This window comes from Orcinus orca, chromosome 2 (assembly GCF_937001465.1).
Source record: "Orcinus orca chromosome 2, mOrcOrc1.1, whole genome shotgun sequence".
NCBI classification, from domain to species: Eukaryota; Metazoa; Chordata; class Mammalia; order Artiodactyla; family Delphinidae; genus Orcinus; species Orcinus orca.
Genome location: NC_064560.1, coordinates 25,695,507 through 25,715,461, shown reverse-complemented (window position 1 = coordinate 25,715,461; position 19,955 = coordinate 25,695,507). Strand labels below are relative to the sequence as shown.

General features: G+C 45.9%; 1 long non-coding RNA gene across 20 annotated transcripts in view; it reads left to right on the top strand.

Moving 5' to 3' along the window:
• LOC117197384 (uncharacterized) overlaps positions 1–19,955 on the top strand; it is a 127,034-nt gene that overhangs the window by 77,848 nt on the left and 29,231 nt on the right. For all 20 annotated transcript variants that reach the window (XR_007476071.1, XR_007476074.1, XR_007476087.1 and 17 more), the window contains one exon: positions 2,359–2,425. This is a non-coding gene — a long non-coding RNA (uncharacterized LOC117197384). The remainder of the gene's footprint in view (positions 1–2,358; positions 2,426–19,955) is intronic.

The following is a 19,955-nucleotide window of genomic DNA, read 5'->3' as shown; positions in this document are numbered from 1 at the left end:
CAGGGGTTTCAGGGGCGCCCGGCGTGCACTGCCACCAGCATTCCACAGTGACCACAGCCCCGGAGAGGCTGAGGACGCGGTCCCAGACTAAACATGAGATGGGAAAGCCTGACTCTGAAAAATGGCTATTTTTACATCCCTCTTCCCCAAATTCTAAGGTGCTGAGATACGATTTAAAACAAAAAGAAACCAAAAAAAAAAAAAAAAAGGATAGGGGGAAAAAAAGCCCACCCACTAATGAAAGTTATTCGTTCTTTCAACATTTTTGTGGGGTGCTTTTACCCAGCAGCCCGTTGAAAGAATGCTGATTTTCGGGGGCCCACTCAGACCTACAAAATCCATCACAGGAACAGGCCTGGAACTCTGTATTTTTAACTGGCACCCAGCTGACTCTTGTGCAGCACGTCTGCTCATTGTGGGGCCTGCTGCCAGCCACTGGGCCAGGCACTGGAGACACCGGGTATTCAAATCCCAGGGAATTCACAGCCATGTGGAGACACTTACCACAAAAAGCAACCATTTAATATCCCTCATCCCAGTGGGATCCAGGCAGAGCCAGTGAAAGCTCTTGTTGGAGGATCTGGGGTTGGTTTTGCAGCCCCAGAACCAGGAGTTCCTCTGGGCCTTGGAGGCAGAAGACAGAAGGTTCTGGTTTCCAGGTGTGGGGGTGCCCCCAGCAGCCTGCGTCCAGCCCGCTTTCTCTGCAATGGCCCAGCCCCCAGCCCTTTCTCGGCAGGAGAAGTCAGGGTCACCGGGGACACTCCAGACTGGCTGGTGGCCCACTGAAAGGCCTCTTTCTTACAGCAAACGAGTGCGAACCAGAGAGGGAAAGTGACTTAGCCCAGGTCGCCCAGCCAGGGTAACTGCAGAGCAGAAGCGAAACCGGCCTTGGGGCCCACAGCTGTGCTTTGGCCCAGCTGTATTTCCTGCAGAATTAAATTTTGAGAGCAGAAGTGACCTCAGAGATCTTTACAGTCCACCTTGAGTGTCTCAGTAAGGAGCCTGAGGCCAGGGAGGTGACACTCCTGCCCCAGGGCCACACAGCTCAGCAAACCTGGGCCAGAAAGGGGGCAGCCAGGCTGACAGGGCTGAGATCCAGGCGGGTAGGGCCAGGCCTGGGTGCCAGGCAGCAGGCTGGACCATCGGTGCCCCCTTGTGGCCAAACACCAGAATGCCAGGCTTTCCCCCATGGCACCTTTCACCCCACAGGTCATCAGCCAGTGAGGCTAAGGGAGTCTGTGTGTATGGCGACTCCTCAAGTGGCTGGCCGGAATTTTGGGGTGAACCCTTAGCTCATCCATGAGAGCTGCAGACACACGGAGGACCCCAAGCTTAAGGGAGGTTCCTGCTGAGGTTAAAAAGCTTAAGTCGGGGATCTCTCCTGGCTCAGGCTTCAGTAGTTACAGAGCCCAGGTGCCACTTCCCCCAGAGCAGCCCCTCGGCAGCCCAGTGGCTAAATCCCTGGCCTGCTCGTTATCAGGCTGACTTTTCCAGGCAGGGGTGCTGCAGTGCTTGGTCCGTGGTGCTTCTAAGAGTCCGTGAAAACATTTCAACTTGAAGTTCTTCCAAAATAAAGAAGGAAGAAAATGAATATAATAATGATGAATATATAATAATCCAGCCTGTAATATGTAATAATCCTACAAACACAATCATGAAATATAATTTGTGTGTGTGTGTGTGTGTGTGTTTTAATGGGGCAGGAGACCATGAACACATGACATGCGTGACTCGGGCCCACGACAGTCACAATGCGGCCTGGAGCTCTTACGAAGGCAAAAAAATACATTTCCAGAGAAGGAACAAGATTAGGCCATCCTCGTTTGTTTACACAGAGTGGACTGGCTCATCTGTTCTCTGAGACATGCAGACAATCTTGAATAAATGGTGTAACCTCTCAGAACCTTCTCTCATCTGAAAAACAGAGAAGAAAGGAATATGTCCCCAATACAGCTCCTGTGATATACAGTAGAGGCTCAAGAAATGGGAGCTTAATAATAATGTCACAGACTGGTAGCTTATGTCCCCCCAGATTCCTGTGTTGACGCCCTAACCCACACTGTGATGGTACGTGGAGGCAGGGCCTTGGGAGGTGATTAGGGGTAGATGAAGTCATGAGGGTCATGGGATTCGTTTTCTTACAAGAAGGGAGAGACCAGAGTTCCCTCCCTCCACCCTGTGAGGACACGTGGAGAAGACCGTTGTCTGCCAGCTGGGAAGCAGGCTCTCACCTGGGCCTGGCAGTGCCCAGGACAGTGAGAAACGAATGTGTGTTGTTTCAGCCCCTGGCCTGTGCTGTTGTGTTGCGTTGTGACAGCCCGAGATGAGAAGAATAACCTCCATCGTTATTCTTTGCAGGACTGACTGCCAGGCGGGAGGAAAAGCAGACTCATTTGCTTCGATTCCAAGGAGAGAATGAAGGCCAGTAAGTAAGAGCTTCACCGTCATCTCAGAGCAAAGCCTGAGGTGTGCAAAGAGGGGACAGACGCCGTCTAGAAGTGGCCAGTCCCGCGTGGCCGGGCGGGTGGGTGGTTAGAGCCTCCACTAAGGGTCGGGCCCAGGCCCATGTGCCGCCGTGGGAGGTACGGTGTGTGTGTGGGGAAGGAGGACATCTCCCTCTGCAGGGGAGAGAGGACCAGGCTTCGGGGGAGTCACAGAGGGCCCGGAGGGTCTACTCTGTGTCCCTCTGGGTGGCAGTCTGTCGCCGACCACCAGCATGGCGGGGCTGATTGCTGAAGTGGAAGTTGCCCTGATTTATCTCTGGTTTTCGCTGACTCTCTGGCTTGAGGATAGGGTGCTGTGGCCTCTTTCACCCTCCAGGCACTGTGGACGGGTCGTGAGGCTGGGTCGCTCTGCCAGGACACCCTGATCACTGTTGGTTCAAAGGTCAGAAACCCCAAAGGGCAGCTGAACTTGTGGCAACTGTGGAGACAAGCTGTTGTGGTCTGCGAGCTTAGGAACCTTCTGCAGCACAGGACCATCTTAACCATTTCCCGACCGTTCCTCCCTGGCATTCTCTCTTTTCAATCTTCCGTGGAACCAGGGGTTGGCAAACTGTGGCCCATGAGCCAATTCTGGCCCACCACCTATTTTTGTAAATACAGTTTTATCGGAACACAGCCATGCAATTCATCTGTGGTTGACTTTGCCCTGTAATGACAAAGTAGAGTAGTTGCAACATATGTTCCAAAAAACTGAAAATGTTTACTATCTGGTTCTTTACAGAAAAAGTTTGTCAACCTCTGCTCGAAACCACAGGCAGTACCTAGCTACCCCCAGACTTATTATGTAAAAATAGTGAATCCTCCTTTGTGTAAGACAAGAGGTCAGCTTTCTGTTATTCACAGCCTAATTGATATAATAATACTTACACTTGAGGTACATAGAGTTTACACAGCTATGGGAGCATAGCATAGCAACTTTGGGGAAATTAAGAAAAAAGCACATCCCAAATTCTCTTCATTAGAAGAAGGAGCATGGTCATCCAACTGGACATAGTCCTACATAACACCAGGAGGCTCTATTCACACCGTAGTCTGGGTGGAGTTGTAAAGTACACAGCCTGGGCAGCTGTACATGGCAGCCCTGTAGCCCTGCCTTCATCCATTCATTCAACCAGTATGTGTGGATTATCTCTGTGCCAGATACTGGGGAAGGTGAATATAACATGGTCCCCAAAACAGCTATACTCCAATAAAAATTAATTTTAAAAAAATGGTCTCAGGGCTTCCCTGGTGGCGCAGTGGTTGAGAGTCTGCCTGCCGATGCAGGGGACACGGGTTCGTGCCCCGGTCCGGGAAGATCCCACATGCCGTGGAGCGGCTGGGCCCGTGAGCCATGGCCGCTGAGCCTGCGCGTCCGGAGCCTGTGCTCCGCAACGGGAGAGGCCACAACAGTGAGAGGCCCGCGTACCGCAAAAAAAAAAAAAAAAAAATCTTACAGTACAGAGGAAGTAAACCAAATATTGCTATGTTAGGGACAGAACTACATCCCCCTTACCCCCAGTTCATGTTGAATCTGTAACTCCCAACGTGACTGCATTTGGAGATGGGGTCTTTAACCAAGCTTTGGGGTAAGTGTCCTTGAAGGCAAACATAATTCAGCACGTAGCTTAGCTCTGAGCCTGTGGGACAAGGACATGCTGGCCTGCCAGTCTACATTCAGACGGTGAGCCATGGCTGGCACCTTCCCTAAGTTCAGGCGGGTGCACCCAACCCTGAGATTTTCCTTGACTGATGTGCTGTTTGAGAAGCAGGAACAGACCTGGGAGATGTGAATTCAGTTGCCTGGATTTCTTTCTTTCTTTTTTTTTTAATATTTATTGATTTTTATTTTTGGCTGTGTCAGGTCTTACTTCATTGCAGTGCACAGGCTTCTCTCTAGTTGTGATGTGCAGGCTCTAGAGCACGTGGGCTCTGTAGCTTGCAGCACATGGGCTCTTAGTTGTGGCTCGAGGGCTCAGTAGTTGTGGCACATGGGCTTAGTTGCCCCCACAGCATGTGGGATCTTAGTTCTCTGACCAGGGATCGAACCCGCATCTTCTGCATTGCAAGGCAGATTCTTAGCCACTGCACCACCAGGGAAGTCCCAGTTGCCTGGATTTCTTCTCTCTGGTCTAAATCAAAAGGCCCTCTTCTATCTGGGGGAGTAAAATGCTGACAGGCCCTGATGGGTCTCCGGGCTCACTTAGGCCGTGTACCTGACCTGTTCCAGGTGAATTGTGTTGGACTTTAAGCTTCCGTCTCCCTTTGAATGCTTGATTTCCTGAGAATATGCTATTTTGGAAAATAGTGTTTTCTTTCCCTCAGCTCAGATGGGAACTCTTTCTGCTGCCCCTCCTGTCTCCCCGCTCCTTAAATGTTGGCGTGAGGCCATGTCAGAGAAAATGTGGCCTCTGCTCTGCCCAGCGGCCGGTCCTCCTACAAGTCCAGTGTCCTGCAGGGCCAGAACTGAGTCAGGTTAGGTTGTCCCAAAGGAGGACAAGAGAGCAAGGACATGACATCTGGCTCCAAGAGGGACACAGACATGCCTCGGCCCTCATGGCAGAAAGGTCCTTCTCCTCCCTCCTGTATTACGTGCACAGCAGGTGCCCAGGGAGGCTGGTCCAAGCCTTAGATGAGGATGCATCTTCTTGGCCAGCAGAGCTGGGGCAAAGTCTAGAAGGAGGTTGCATTTTGCACACCTTATCCCCAAACCTGCACAGGGTCTTGCTGACGTTTCAACCTGGTCTTGAGGGGATGCTACAGGTGGAACCGGGGTCCTAAGCTGAGTTAAGGGGGTGGTCAGCCAGCTCCATCTCTTGATCCCTTTACTGTGTGTGTGTGTGTGAGAGAGAGAGAGAGAGAGAGAGAGAGAGAGAGAGACTGACTGCCATTTTCCCAGGAACTCAGGCTTAAATTCACGAGACCACCATCCAGACTTAATGCAGTCATTCTGTCAGTCCAGTTGCTTTACATCTGAGCTGGAGGGCACAACCTTCCTCACTGTTGTCCCTCACTGCCACCTCTCCTTACCCCTCCCCCACTCCTCAAAGAAACTTTAACAGGCCTCGCATCTCGTGCCTCCAGCCTCTGCATCTGTTTGTCTGTCTCCCAGCTCCTGTTATTCCCTAAAATCCCTCAGAAGGTCCCCTCCGCCTCCAGAATAAATCTCCCTGCCCTCCTTCCTTTCCACTGTATTTCCTGATGCCACGTCGCATATGTCCTAGGCCACAGTAGGTGGCCTTTACTGTGTTCCCTGGCGGTCCCTTTGTGGGCCCCCAACACCCATTTCACCCCAGTGATTAGTCTAAGCAAATCTCCATCACTTCATTGCCAGCAATTGGTTCAGGAATGAACATTAGTCCACATCTGCCCAATGTCTGCTGAGTGGGCAGTGGGGCAGGGCTGGGGGGAGCTGCAGAAAGATGAGGGATGTCTGTTAGGGAGATTTAGGGAAAGTTTCCCCCATCCTAAAAGGGAACCCCAGAAAAGAGATGATATCACTTAGGTCCTGGAGGGAACCTAAGATCTTTGCTTTCCCCTCCCAACACCCAGCTCAGAACCGTGTATTGGACATGTAATACATTTCTACTAAATAAGGCATAGACAGATAAATGATAGACATAGATAGATGGATGACAGATAGATACATAGACACACAGACGTGATGGATGGATGGATGGATGGCTAGGTGGAAGGAAGGGAGGGAGGGAAGAAGGAAGGGAGATGGGGGGGAAGGAGGGAACATCAATAACATGGACAGCTGTTATCTCTGGCCTTGTGGAATGCTGTTGGAGCCACGTTAAAGGTCCTGGCTAGATAAGGGACGAAGACGGTGGAGCAGAAGGACGTGCGCTCACTCTCTCTTGTGAGAACGCCAGAGTCACGGCTAGCTGCTGGACAGTCATCGACAGGAGGACACTGGAGCTCACCAGAAAGGGTACCCCACATCCAAAGACAAAGGAGAAGCCACAATGAGACAGTAGCAGGGGTGCAGTCACAGTAAAATCAAATCCCATAACTGCTGGGTGGGTGACTCACAGGCTGGAGAACACTTATACCACAGAAGTCCAACTACTGGAGTGAAGGTTCTGAGCACCACATCAGGCTTCCCAACCAGGGGTTCCGGCAACGGGAGGAGGAATTCCTAGAGAATCAGACTTTGAAGCCTAGTGGGATTTGATTGCAGGACTTTGACAGGACTGGGGGAAACAGAGACTCCACTCCTGGAGGGCACACACAAAGTCATGTGCGCATCGGGACCCAGGGGAAGGAGCAGTGACCCCAGGGGAGACTGAGCCAGACCTATCTGCTAGTGTTGGAGGGTCTCTTGCAGAGGCAGGGGGTGGCTGTGGCTCACCGTGGGGACGAGGACACTGGTGGTGGAGGTTCTGGGAAGTACTCCTTGGCATGAGCCTTCCCTGAGTCTGTATGTAATTGGCCCCACTGAAGAGTCCAGGTAGGCTCCAGTGTTGGGTCGCCTCAGGCCAAACAACCAACAGGGAGGGAACCCAGCCCCACCCATCAGCAGTCAAGCAGATTAAAGTTTTACTGAGCTCCACCCACCGGAGAAACAGTCAGCTATACCCACCACCAGTCCCTCCCATCAGGAAACTTACACAAGCCTCTTAGATAGTCTCATCCACCAGAGGGCAGACAGCAGAAGCAAGAAGAACTACAGTCCTGCAGCCTGTGGAACAAAAACTATGTTCACAAAAAGATAGACAAGATGAAAAGGCAGAGGGCTATGTACCACATGAAGGAACATGATAAAACCCCAGAAAAACAACTAAATGAAGTGGAGATAGGCAACCTTCCAGAAAAAGAATTCAGAATAATGATAGTGAAGATGATCCAGGACCTCAGAAGAAGAACGGAGGCAAAGATCGAGAAGATTCAAGAAATGTTTAACAAAGACCTAGATTTAAAGAACAAAGAAACAGAAATGAACAATACAATAACTGAAATGAAAACTACACTAGAAGGAATCAATAGCAGAATAACTGAGGCAGAATAACGGATAAGTGACCTGGAAGACAGAATGGTGGAATTCACTGTTGCGGAACAGAATAAAGAAAAAAGAATGAAAAGAAATGAAGACAGCCTAAGAGACCTCTGGGACAACATTAAACGCAACAACATTCACATTATCGAGGTCCCAGAAGGAGAAGAGAGAGAGAAAGGACCTGAGAAAATAGTTGAAGAGATTATAGTCGAAAACTTCCCTAACATGGGAAAGGAAATAGCCACCCAAGTCCAGGAAGCGCAGCGAGTCCCAGACAGGATAAACCCAAGGAGAAACATGCCGAGACACATAGTAATCAAATTGGCAAAAATTAAAGACAAAGAAAAATTCTTGAAAGCAGCAAGGGAAAAATGACAAATAACATACAAGGGAACTCCCATAAGGTTAACAGCTGATTTCTCAGCAGGAACTCTACAAGCCAGAAGGGAGTGGCATGCTATACTTAAAGTGATGAAAGGGAAGAACCTACAACCAAGATTACTCTACCCAGCAAGGATCTCATTCAGATTCGATGGAGAAATCAAAAGCTTTACAGACAAGCAAAAGCTAAGAGAATTCAGCACCACCAAACCAGCTCTACAACAAATGCTAAAGGAATTTCTCTAAATGGGAAACACAAGAGAAGAAAAGGACCTACGAAAACAAACCCAAAACAATTAAGAAAATGGTCATAGGAACATACATAGCGATAATTACCTTAAACGTGAATGGATTAAATGCTCCAACCAAAAGACACAGGCTTGCTGAATGGATACAAAAACAAGACCCATATATATGCTGTCCACAAGAGACCCACTTCAGACCTAGGGACACATACAGACTGAAAGTGAGGGGATGGAAAAAGATATTCCATGAAATGGAAATCAAAAGAAAGCTGGAGTAACAATACTCATATCAGATAAAATAGACTTTAAAATAAAGAATGTTACAAGAGACAAGGAAGGACACTACATAATATAAAGGGATCAATCCAAGAAGATGTAACAATTATAAATATATATGCACCCAACATAGGAGCACCTCAATACATAAGGCAACTGTTAATAGCTATAAAAGAGGAAATCGACAGTAAGACAATAATAGTGAGGGACTTTAACACCTCACACCAATGGACAGATCATCCCAAATGAAAATAAATAAGGAAACAGAAGCTTTAAATGACACAATAGACCAGATAGACTTAATTGATATTTATAGGACATTCCATCCAAAAGCAGATTACACTTTCTTCTCAAGTGCGCACGGAACATTCTCCAGGAGAGATCACATCTTGGGTCACAAATCAAGCCTCAGTAAATTTAGGAAAATTGAAATCATATCAAGTATCTTTTCTGACCACAGTGCTATGAGACTAGAAATGAATTACAGGGAAAAAATGTAAAAAACACAAACATATGGAGGCTAAACAATACGTTACTAAATAACCAAGAGATCACTGAAGAAATCAAAGAGGAAATAAAAAAAATACCTAGAGACAAATGACAATGAAAACACAACGATCCAAAACGTATGGGATGCAGCAAAAGCAGTTCTAAGAGGGAAGTTTATAGCTCTACAAGCCTACCTCAAGAAACAAGAAAAATCTCAAATAAACAATCTAACCTTACACCTAAAGGAACTAGAGAAAGAAGAACAAACAAAGCCCAAAGTTAGCAGAAGGAAAGAAATCATAAAGATCAGATCAGAAATAAATGAAATAGAAACAAAGAAAACAATAACAAAGATCAATAAAACTAAAAGCTGGTTCTTTGAGAGGGTAAACAAAATTGATAAACCATTAGCCAGACTCATCAAGAAAAAGAGGGAGAGGACTCAAATCAGTAAAATTAGAAATGAAAAAGGAGAAGTTCCAACAGACAGTGCAGAAATACAAAGCATCCTAAGAGATACAAGCAACTCTATGCCAATAAAATGGGCAACCTGGAAGAAATGGACAAATTCTTCGAAAGGTATAAACTTCCAAGACTGAACCAGGAAGAAATAGAAAATATGAACGGACCAATCACAAGTAATGAAATTGAAACTGTGATTAAAAATCTTCCAACAAATGGAAGTCCGGGCCCGGATGGCTTCATAGGTGAATTCTGTCAAACATTTAGAGAATAGCTAACACCCATCCTTCTCAAACTCTTCCAAAAAATTTTAGAGGAAGGAACACTCCCAAACTCATTCTATGAGGCCACCATCACCCTGATACCAAAACCAGAGTAAGATACTACAAAGAAAGAAAATTACAGACCAATATCACTGATGAATATAGATGCAAAAATTCTCAACAGAATACTAGCAAACAGAATCCAACAACACATTAAAAGGATCATACACCACAGTCAAGTGGGATTTATCCCAGGGATGCAAGGATTCTTCAATATACACAAATCAATCAATATGATACACCATATTAACAAATTGAAGAATAAAAGCCATATGATCATCTCAATAGATGCAGAAAAAGCTTTTGACAAAATTCAACACCCATTTATGATAAAAAGTCTCCAGAAAGTGGGCATAGAGGGAACCTACCTCAACATAATAAAGGCCATATACAACAAACCCACAGCAGACATCATTCTCAATGGTGAAAGACTGAAAGCATTTCCTCTAAGATCAGGAACAAGACAAGGATGTCCACTCTCACCACTATTATTCAACATAGCTTTGGAAGTCCTAGCCATGGCAATCAGAGAAGAAAAAGAAATAAAAGGAATACAAATTGGAAAAGAAGAAGTAAAACTGTCAATGTTTGCAGATGACATGATACTAGGAGAATCCTAAAAATGCCACCAGAAAACTACTAGAGCTAATCAATGAATTTGGTAAAGTTGCAGGATACAATATTAATGCACAGAAATCTCTTGCATTCCTATACACTAATGATGAAAAATCTGAAAGAGAAATTAAGGAAACACTCCCATTTACCATTGCAAAAAAAAAAAAAAAAAAAAAGAATAAATTACCTAGGAATAAACCTACCTAGGGAGACAAAAGACCTGTATGCAGAAAACTATAAGACACTGATGAAAGAAATTAAAGATAATACCAACAGATGGAGAGATATACCATGTTCTTGGATTGGAAGAATGAATATTGTGAAAATGACTATGCTACCCAAAACAATCTACAGATTCAATGCAATCCCTATCAGATTACCAATGGAATTTTTTACAGAGCTAGAACAAAAAATCTTAAAATTTGTATGGAGCCACAGAAGACCCCGAATAGCCAAAGCAGTCTTCAGGGAGAAAAATGGAGCTGGAAGAATCAGACTCCCTGACTTCAGACTATACTACAAAGCTACAGTAATCAAGACAATATGGTACTGGCACAAAAACAGAAACATAGATCAATGGAACAGGATAGGAAGCCCAGAGATTAAACCCACACACCTATGGTCAACTAATCTATGACAAAGGAGGCAAGGGTATATAATGGAGAAAAGACAGTCTCTTCAATAAGTGGTGCTGGGAAAACTGGACAGCTACATGTAAAAGAAGGAAATTAGAACACTCCCTCACACCAAACACAAAAGTAAACTCAAAATGGATCAGAGACCTAAATGTAAGACCGGACACTATAAAACTCTTAGAGGAAAACATAGGAAGAACACTCTGTGACATAAATCACAGCAAGATCTTTTTTGATCCATCTCCTAGAATAATGGAAATAAAAACAAAAATAAACAAATGGGACCTAATGAAACTTCAGAGCTTTTGCACAGCAAAGGAAACCATAAACAAGATGAAAATACAACCCTCAGAATGGGAGAAAATATTTGCAAACGAATCATCAGACAAAGGATTAATCTCCAAAATACATAAACAGCTCATGCAGCTCAATATTAAAGAAACAAACAACCCAATCCAAAAATGGGCAGAAGACCTAAATAGACATTTCTCCAAAGAAGACATACAGATGGCCAAGAAGCACATGAAAAGCTGCTCAACATCACTAATTATTAGAGAAGTGCAAATCAAAACTACAGTGAGGTATCACCTCACACCAGTTAAAACGTGCATCATCAGAAAATCTACAAACAACAAATGCTGGAGAGGGTGTGGAGAAAAGGGAACCCTCTCGCACTGTTGGTGGGAATGTAAATTGATACAGCCACTATGGAGAGCGGTATGGAGGTTCCTTAAAAAACTAAAACTAGGGCTTCCCTGGTGGCGCAGTGGTTGAGAGTCCGCCTGCCGATGCAGGGGACACGGGTTCGTGCCCCGGTCCGGGAAGATCCCACATGCCGTGGAGCGGCTGGGCCCGTGAGCCATGGCCGCTGAGCCTGCGCGTCCGAAGCCTGTGTTCTGCAACGGGAGAGGCTGCCGCAGTGAGAGGCCCGCGTACCGCAAAAAAAAAAAAAAAAAAAAAAATTGATGACTAATAAGAACTGTAATAAGTACTGTATAAAAATGTAAATAAAATAAAATTAAAAAGAAAACAAAACTAGTACTAAACTTTCTTTGGGTTATTTGTATGGAAATATGTGAATATAAATGTTTCAGACGTTACATGAAATTCCTAAAAATCTTATATGTTCTGGTATAATGTTATAAGTCATAGTTCTAGTTATTATTTTAAAATGTATATCTCAGAAATAACTAAATTTCCTTGTCAATTGCATTATTATGAACTTTCATTAAATCTTTAACCATGGTCATTTTTAAGTCTTTTGTCAATTACAGACAGTTCTGGGTGTACTCTGATGCTTTTCCAAAAATGTTCCTATAAAAGGGTTTCATCTTCAAGGAATTCATGGAAAAGACTCTGACAAGTACAGGTTTCTGGTAACTGACTATACTGCTGAACTGAATGAATAAGCATTTTCAGAACTCTAATGGAAAACTGATGAATTCATAAAAGTGCTAACAAAAGATCAAGATAAAAAAATTAATTACATGGGACTGAGTGAACTGATGAGGATGATTATAATTTTTGTGACTTTCTGTTTGAATAATAAAAAAAAAAAACTATAACAGAAAAAAAAAAGTCCTGCCTGCACTGGGCAAGGGCTGGGTCCCCACTCTGGCTGTAGCTTCCTGAGCACCATGAGAAATACTCCTGATCCCGGGTACCTGCCTTCCTCAGTGTCCCCCCCAGGAACCAGCCCAGGTGGGCATTCTGATCTCCTAAGGGGACCAGATGTCCCAGTTTGGGCAAAAGGACCTCCTGAGGAAATAAGGTGCAGCTGAGGGTTCAGTCTGGCAAATCCCCAGAAGGGAGAGAAGCATCCCCATCCTGCCATGCACTCGGATGCAGCCACTTCCCAAGTTACATGTTTATTCTGCTGTTTTCAGTGCAGAAAATGGCAGCACGCCCTCTCCTTTACTTTATGAAGCTGCTCAAGGGCCAGGCTTTACCAGGGGCCTGGATTCACTTGGAAATATAAAAAACACCAGAGGAAACTCAATCCGTGGTGGCCTGCCCTCGTTCACTGGTAAGACAGAGATTTAGGCAACGTCTCTGGATCTCTTCCAGTCATCTGTCACTTCCTTCAGCCATTGGAAGGAACATCCTGAGGGAAGTAATGATTCACACCGGGGCTGTGATCAGAGCCATCTGTCCGCACCAAGTCTGTACACTTACAGCGTATTCCTGAGGTTCAGACGCTTGGCTGCATCTGGAAGTCGACACAGACGGCAGCAGAGAGAAAGTGTTATTCTTTGTAGCCAGGAGCTGGGAATCAACGTTCCAAGGACTCCAGCCTCAGAAGCCTGGCTCCCTGCGATTCCTCCAGAAAGCACGGAGCAGGGTCCACGACAGCAAATGGCCTCGGCTGTGCCTGGCATTGCGAGGCTGCATACATCTCCCTAAAGTACTAGACGTCAAGGACATTTCACTAAACAGGGCCTAGAAGCTAAAATCCGAGAGCCTGGTGAAGAGGAAACCGCAGCAGGCAGAGCAGTGGTCCCCAAAGTGTGGGTCTTCCCGACACCCCTCCAGCAGCAGCCACGTTCCCCTGGAACCTACTGGAAATGCAGATTTTTGGACCTCACCCCAGACCGACTGAATCAGGTTCTCTGGGGGTGGGGGCCCAGCAGTCTGTTTTAACAAACCTCCCAGGTGACTCAGATCCATGCAAAAGTTTGGGAACCACTGGAACAGCAGCTGAGGAAAGCCCGTGACCACCTTCATCTCCTTCCTGGCAGATCAGGGTGTGGGATTGGATATTTAAGGTCCGTTTGACCCCAACCCTGGAAATGCCAGCCTAGCTGCTTTCAGGCATTACTCCCTGACGGAAGACAGTGCTTAGTAGGTAGCAGACTATGCTACATATTTTAATAAATGCCGATTTTTAAGCCACATTTTTGCTTGGCAAATGGTGTGTCCTAAGTTTATGTTCAATAGACACCACCATGTTGAATCACGACCATCAGATTTGCAAAATACTCCTTTCTTGTGTTAGTCAAGGTTCTCCCCGGAAACAGAACCAATGGGATATGCATATCCATGCAGACAGAGAGCAGGGGATTTATCACACAGAGCTCACTCGATTATGGAGGCAGAAAGTCCCACCATCTGTCTGCAAGCTGGAGACCCAGGGAGCTGGTGGTGTATTTCAGTCCAAACCTGGAGGCCTGGGGACCAGAGACACCAATAGTGTAAGTCCCAGTCAGAGGGCAGGAGAAAGCCCATGTCCAGCTCAGCAGTCAGGCAGAGAGTAGATGTCCCCTCCTCCCCGTCTTTGTTCTCTCCCGGCCATCGAAGGATTGGATGGTGCCCACACATTGAGGATAGTCCTCTTCTTGACTCGACAGTGGTCTTCTTAGTCTACTGATTCAAATGCTCATCTCTTGCAAAGAGAACCTCACAGACACCCCAGAATAATGTTGAACCTGCTACCTGGCATCCCTTGGCCCAGTCAAACTGACCCATAAAATTAACCATCACATTCTTCATAGAATCCCTTCCTCCCAATCCACCCCGAGGCCTCCCACCCCTGAATGTTACTCCAGGTAGTAACCAAACTCTGCTGGGACAAGTTTTCAACATCTCTTTCACCCCTAACTTGTTTCTTTCTCATCCAACTTTTGCCCAATAACTTAGAAATTTATTTTCCTCTCTCTCATTATTCGTTTTCTCTCTCCCACTCTTCTCCCATTTTGGGCACCAAACTGGACTTGCAGGTGACTCACAGGAGTCCTGGAGGCATACCTGTGACAAAAGGCACCACCTCCGTTTAAAGTCACATCGGTGAGACAACCCATGTTACAAACTTCTAAAACCAGAAGTGCCTTGGGCATCTCGGTAAAGGTTTCCTCCTCCTGCTTTCTCTCAAGTTCAATATAAACCAAATGCCTGTCTTTGAAATTCTGTTTTGTTTAGTCTCGAGTGCATTCGGTCCTCATCCTTCACCATCCAGCCTTTGGACTCTGTCATGCTTCCATTTGCGGGTGACGGCCCCTCCCCGAGCAGTGTCCCCACAGCCCTGAGCAGAGCCCTCGAGTTTGCAGTCAGCTGGCTGCCTTGCTTTGGGTTTTATTCCTCTGTGACCAGGGCAGACCCTAGCAGGATGCTCTAACCATCACAGGCAATCAGTTAAACCGATTACATGTTTCTAAAACACAAAGGAACACGTTGTTGCAGGCTGGGCTGGGAGCTTGTCATATTTGTTTCTGTAAAGCAATGTGTTCAACTAAGAACCAAAGTCCCCCGTCTGGTTCCTCGTGATTAGTTTCCTTGTGATTAGAAATGTCATTCGGTTTGATCAGGTCTCCGCGATTGTGCGGCCCTTGTTTTAGAGGCATGTGGAGTTGATCCTGGGGCTGCCTTTCAGGTGTGGCTCCCTGGGTTACAGGTGTGGAGGTTGATGTCCTCAAGCCTTGCAGGTAATATTGCTCTAATCGGTGCCCTATATGTCAGAAACAGCACCCTACTGTCAGCCTGTTCTGAGAGCTTTGGCCAGTCTTCTCTTGTGAGATGCCACCAAGGGCAGTTGGTAGAACTGGTAATCCCGACAAGCAGGACCTGGTGCCCCACCCATCTTCCACTAGCTCTCTCTTCTTTTCCCCTCCTCCGTGCCTCCACCTTCCACCCTCTCGCTGTGCTACCCTTATCCCTTTTCAGGCGGTTATTAAGTAGAACTAAATCCTATTTTTGCTGTACAATCTTTGCTTTTTTAAAAGAAGCAAGGGACCCCTCTGACTCTCCAGAATAAAAAGGGGGAAAAAAAGTAATGATTAGATTCTTTGAAGGTAGCTTGTGATGGTTATTTTTCCTACAGCTCAATTAATTTCAGTTTTTTTAATCATCTGTCCGTGTTCTGCATGGTATAGATCCCCAGAGGCTCATAGGCAAAATCTCTTGCTCCCTGCGTGGCCCAATCTGGCCCTTTGTAAAAGTCTCCTCCAGGTCTTTGGAAACAGTAAGCATAAGAAGGGATTAGAGTAAACACTTCACACATGTAAAATTAAACTTCAGTCTCTTGTTTCTGCGTTTGGGAGAAAAGTATGAAACAAGAGAAACTGCATCAATGAGTCTTTTGCATCTTCACACTCACTCCTGCCAATAATTCAAGTCCTTATAAAGCTTTGTAAACTATACAACACCATGGATATAAAAATGAATGCAATCGTATTTATTAACCCCAGACCTGAGAAACAGAAGCAAGGTCATCTCTCTCTTTCCCTCCTAAGAGTAGAGTTGGAGCTTCCTTCCTGTTTGGGGCTCATGACCCTCACCTGCCCTGTTTCCAGTTGCAGTTCCTGTGTCTGCTCCCTGAGAAGTGATCTCAGATCCTTCAGGGCCAGGATTTGTGTTTGTTTGGGGTGTTGGTTTTGGGTTTTGGTGGGGTTTTTTGGTATCCTCAGTGCCCAGCAGAGAACTGAAAATAGAATAACTGGTTAAAACAAGAAAGAAAAAAAGGATAGATGTGTGGATGTGGGAAGGAAGGATGGATGAATGGATGGAAAGTTGGATGGAAGGGAGGGAGGGAGGGGTAAGTGGACCAAGGGGCTGAGAGAATGTTCTGCTTCTCATCTCATCCAGTGCCCTGCCTCTACCACAGCAGAATGAGCCTCGGGATTTGGTGAACAACGAGAAGCAGTGGGAGTGTTCTCTGTAGATCATGCAGAAAGCAAAGAGCTAACCTACTTGCACACCCAGCTCAGAGTTCAGTTGCCAATTCTCATCTCTGAGGTCTGTGGTTCCTGAGAACTACACACCTAGAGACCAGCTGTTGGGAAGTCAAATTCTATATGGGGAAGGAACTGTGTGTGAGAGAGAGACTTGTCACGAATCTCTCCTCCCTTTATTTGTGGTTTTGAGACATTAGGCTTTTAGGAGGCACCCTGTTTAGATGGGGCCAACTTAGGACATATTTGCATTCAAACTGCCAGAGATCACCAGACTTCGACTCCAACATAACATGGGCTTAGCTGTCGATGCATATGGTACTCACACTGAGGAAAGAGGAAGCAAAGTCTCCGGGATCTGGAAGTCTTTTCCAGGCCATTACAGGGAGAACAGTCAATGCGGCGGGGCCGCCGAGGGTGGGAAAGCAATCAGCCTGCTAGCACTCCCGTGGGACAGCATAGCTGTTCACGTGAGCTGGTGAGCTTCGTGCCGGGAGCCAGGTTTAGGCTCATTTTCCCGAATAAAGGAACTCAAATGCTTAAACGTGAGGGGTGTTACCCCCGGAAGGAAAGCAGCCCAGGAGAGGAAATGGGCTTGCAAAGGCATCCTTTGTGTGTGCAAGAACTTGTTAAAAGATAAACTGAGGAATATTAAAAATTGTAAGTTTATTTGAGGAAACTGAGTCAAGTCTAGCAGCGTCCGTCTAGCTGTACAAAATGAGAGACTTTGATAGGCCGGGGGGAGCCAGATTAAGGAAGTTATTTTAGGCAAAAAAAGCGGCTTGGTTACTGCAAGGTCACTTTTCTTTAGGGAGTGCAGGGGTCTGTCAGGCAGATTGTGTAACTAGTGCTGGTCAGGTGGTTCCTGATTGACTGCTCTGGGTTCAGTTCTGGGAGACTGGAAACTGTAATTATGTCTCGGTTTGGTGACGTGGGGCTTAGCATAAGTGGCTTTATTGGGGTCTGTTGTCTTGCTTTTAACAAATGCCAAAGCTCATCTAGGAGTATCGATGGGTCACCCCATGTAGCATCTCTGTGCAGGCACCAGTGAGGGCAGGAGGGAGGGAGGAGACTTCACCTCCTTTGAGGGAGACGGGGACACAGGCAGCCAGGAGACCCACTCTTTCCTGCCCCTCCCCTCGTTTCCACCTGCAGAGGTTGGGCAGTGCCCAGGAACCTGAGGCCAGTCTTCCTGCTGTGAAATGGTTCCTCCAGTTATAGGAACACACTTTGATCTCTCCAACGGCTGGGATTTGGAAGCTGGGGACTTTGGAAGGTTCACAGTCATCCAGGGAGTAAGTCACACCAAAGCAGGAGAGGCCAAGCAACAGAAGGGATCTTACCTGACGTTTTCCTTCCGATGAGATGCAGGCCAGCCCTGGGAGCCACACAGCGCACAGCACGCTCAGGGCCTTTAAAGCCTAGTTTATCTAAGGAAATAACTGCAGCCTGTTTCCTCGTCCATGAACGAGGTGGGTCAAAAAGAAGTGTTAGGGACTTCCCTGGTGGCACAGTGGTTAAGAATCTGCCTGCCAATGCAGGAGACACGGGTTCGAGCCCTGGTCCAGGAAGATCCCACGTGCCACGGAGCAACTAAGCCCGTGTGCCACAACTACTGAGCCTGTGCTCTAGAGCCCGCGAGCCACAACTACTGAAGCCCACGCACCTAAAGCCCATGCTCCCCAACAAGAGAAGCCACCGCAATGAGAAGCCCGCACACCACAACGAAGAGTAGCGCCCACTCGCCGCAACTAGAGAAAGCCTGCGCACAGCAATGAAGACCCAACACAGCCAAAAATAATTAATTTTTTAAAAAAAGTGTCAGCACATATTGTGGAATGAATACAAGATCTTAGAACCCAAAACACGACCTCATCGCCAATAGGAAGCTGAGAGGGATTCTTAAACAGAATCCACTTAATAACAGTCACACAGATCTCTTTTTTTTAAGATAATTCTACCCTTTGTCCCTCCTCTGCATTAAATTTTTGTTATGAATAAAAATGCTGAAACACATGGAGAATAACACCCGTGTTATTACATGTGTGTTAACCCATGTGTTATTACATGTATATTAATGCCACATACATATTCACCACCCAACATGAACAAATTGCAGCATTCTGTCACATTTGCTTCATGTCTTTTTTTTTAAACAAATGAAACCTCACAGAGTTGAAGTTCCCTTTGTTCCCATCCCCAAGTCACATGTCCCTTCCTCACACAGAGGTAAGCACTGCGTGACACTGGCATGTGGGTTCCATGATGTGTGTTCACTACACACGGGTATTCTTAGATAGACTGTTTTGTATTTCAGTTTATACAAATGGATTCATACTACATGTAAATAAGGTTGGCAACATTTTTTCGTTTGCCATTATAATTTTTAGATCCATTAGTGGTAAGACATGTAACTCTTAATTCATCTTAACTGTCACGGAGTGTAAGCATTATGTGAATACATGAATATCTTGTACAACTTCTCCCCTACTGATGGGGTCTTTCACTATGACAAACACTGCAGCACTAAACATCCCTACTCATCTCCTTTTGATACATCTGAGCGTTTCTTTAAGGTACATTCACTAAAGTAGAAATACCAGGGGGAATTGGATGAAAGCGGTCAAAAGGTACAAACTTCCAGTTACAAGTTAAATAAGTACTAGGGATGTAACGTACAATGTGATAGAGATAATTAACTGCTGTACATTGTATGAAAGTCGTTGAGAGTAAATCCTGAGTTTTCATCACAAGGAAAAACATTTTTTCTCTATTTCTTTTTTTTGTTTGTTTACATCTTTATTGGAGTATAATTGCTTTACAATGGTGTGTTAGTTTCTGCTTTATAACAAAGTGAATCAGTTATACATATACATATGTTCCCATATCTCTTCCCTCTTGCGTCTCCCTCCCTCCCACCCTCCCTATCCCAACCCTCCAGGCAGTCACAAAGCACCGAGCTGATCTCCCTGTGCTATGCGGCTGCTTCCCACTAGCTATCTACCTTACGTTTGGTAGTGTATATATGTCCATGCCACTCTCTCGCTTTGTCACAGCTCACCCTTCCCCCTCCCCATATCCTCAAGTCCATTCTCTGGTAGGTCTGTGTCTTGATTCCTGTCTTACCCCTAGGTTCTTCATGACATTTTTTTTCCCTTAAATTCCATATATATGTGTTAACATACGGTATTTGTCTTTCTCTTTCTGACTTACATCACTCTGTATGACAGAGTCTAGGTCCATCCACCTCATTACAAATAGCTCAATTTCATTTCTTTTTATGGCTGAGTAATATTCCATTGTATATATGTGCCACATCTTCTTTATCCATTCATCTGATGATGGACACTTAGGTTATTTCCCTCTCCGGGCTATTGTAAA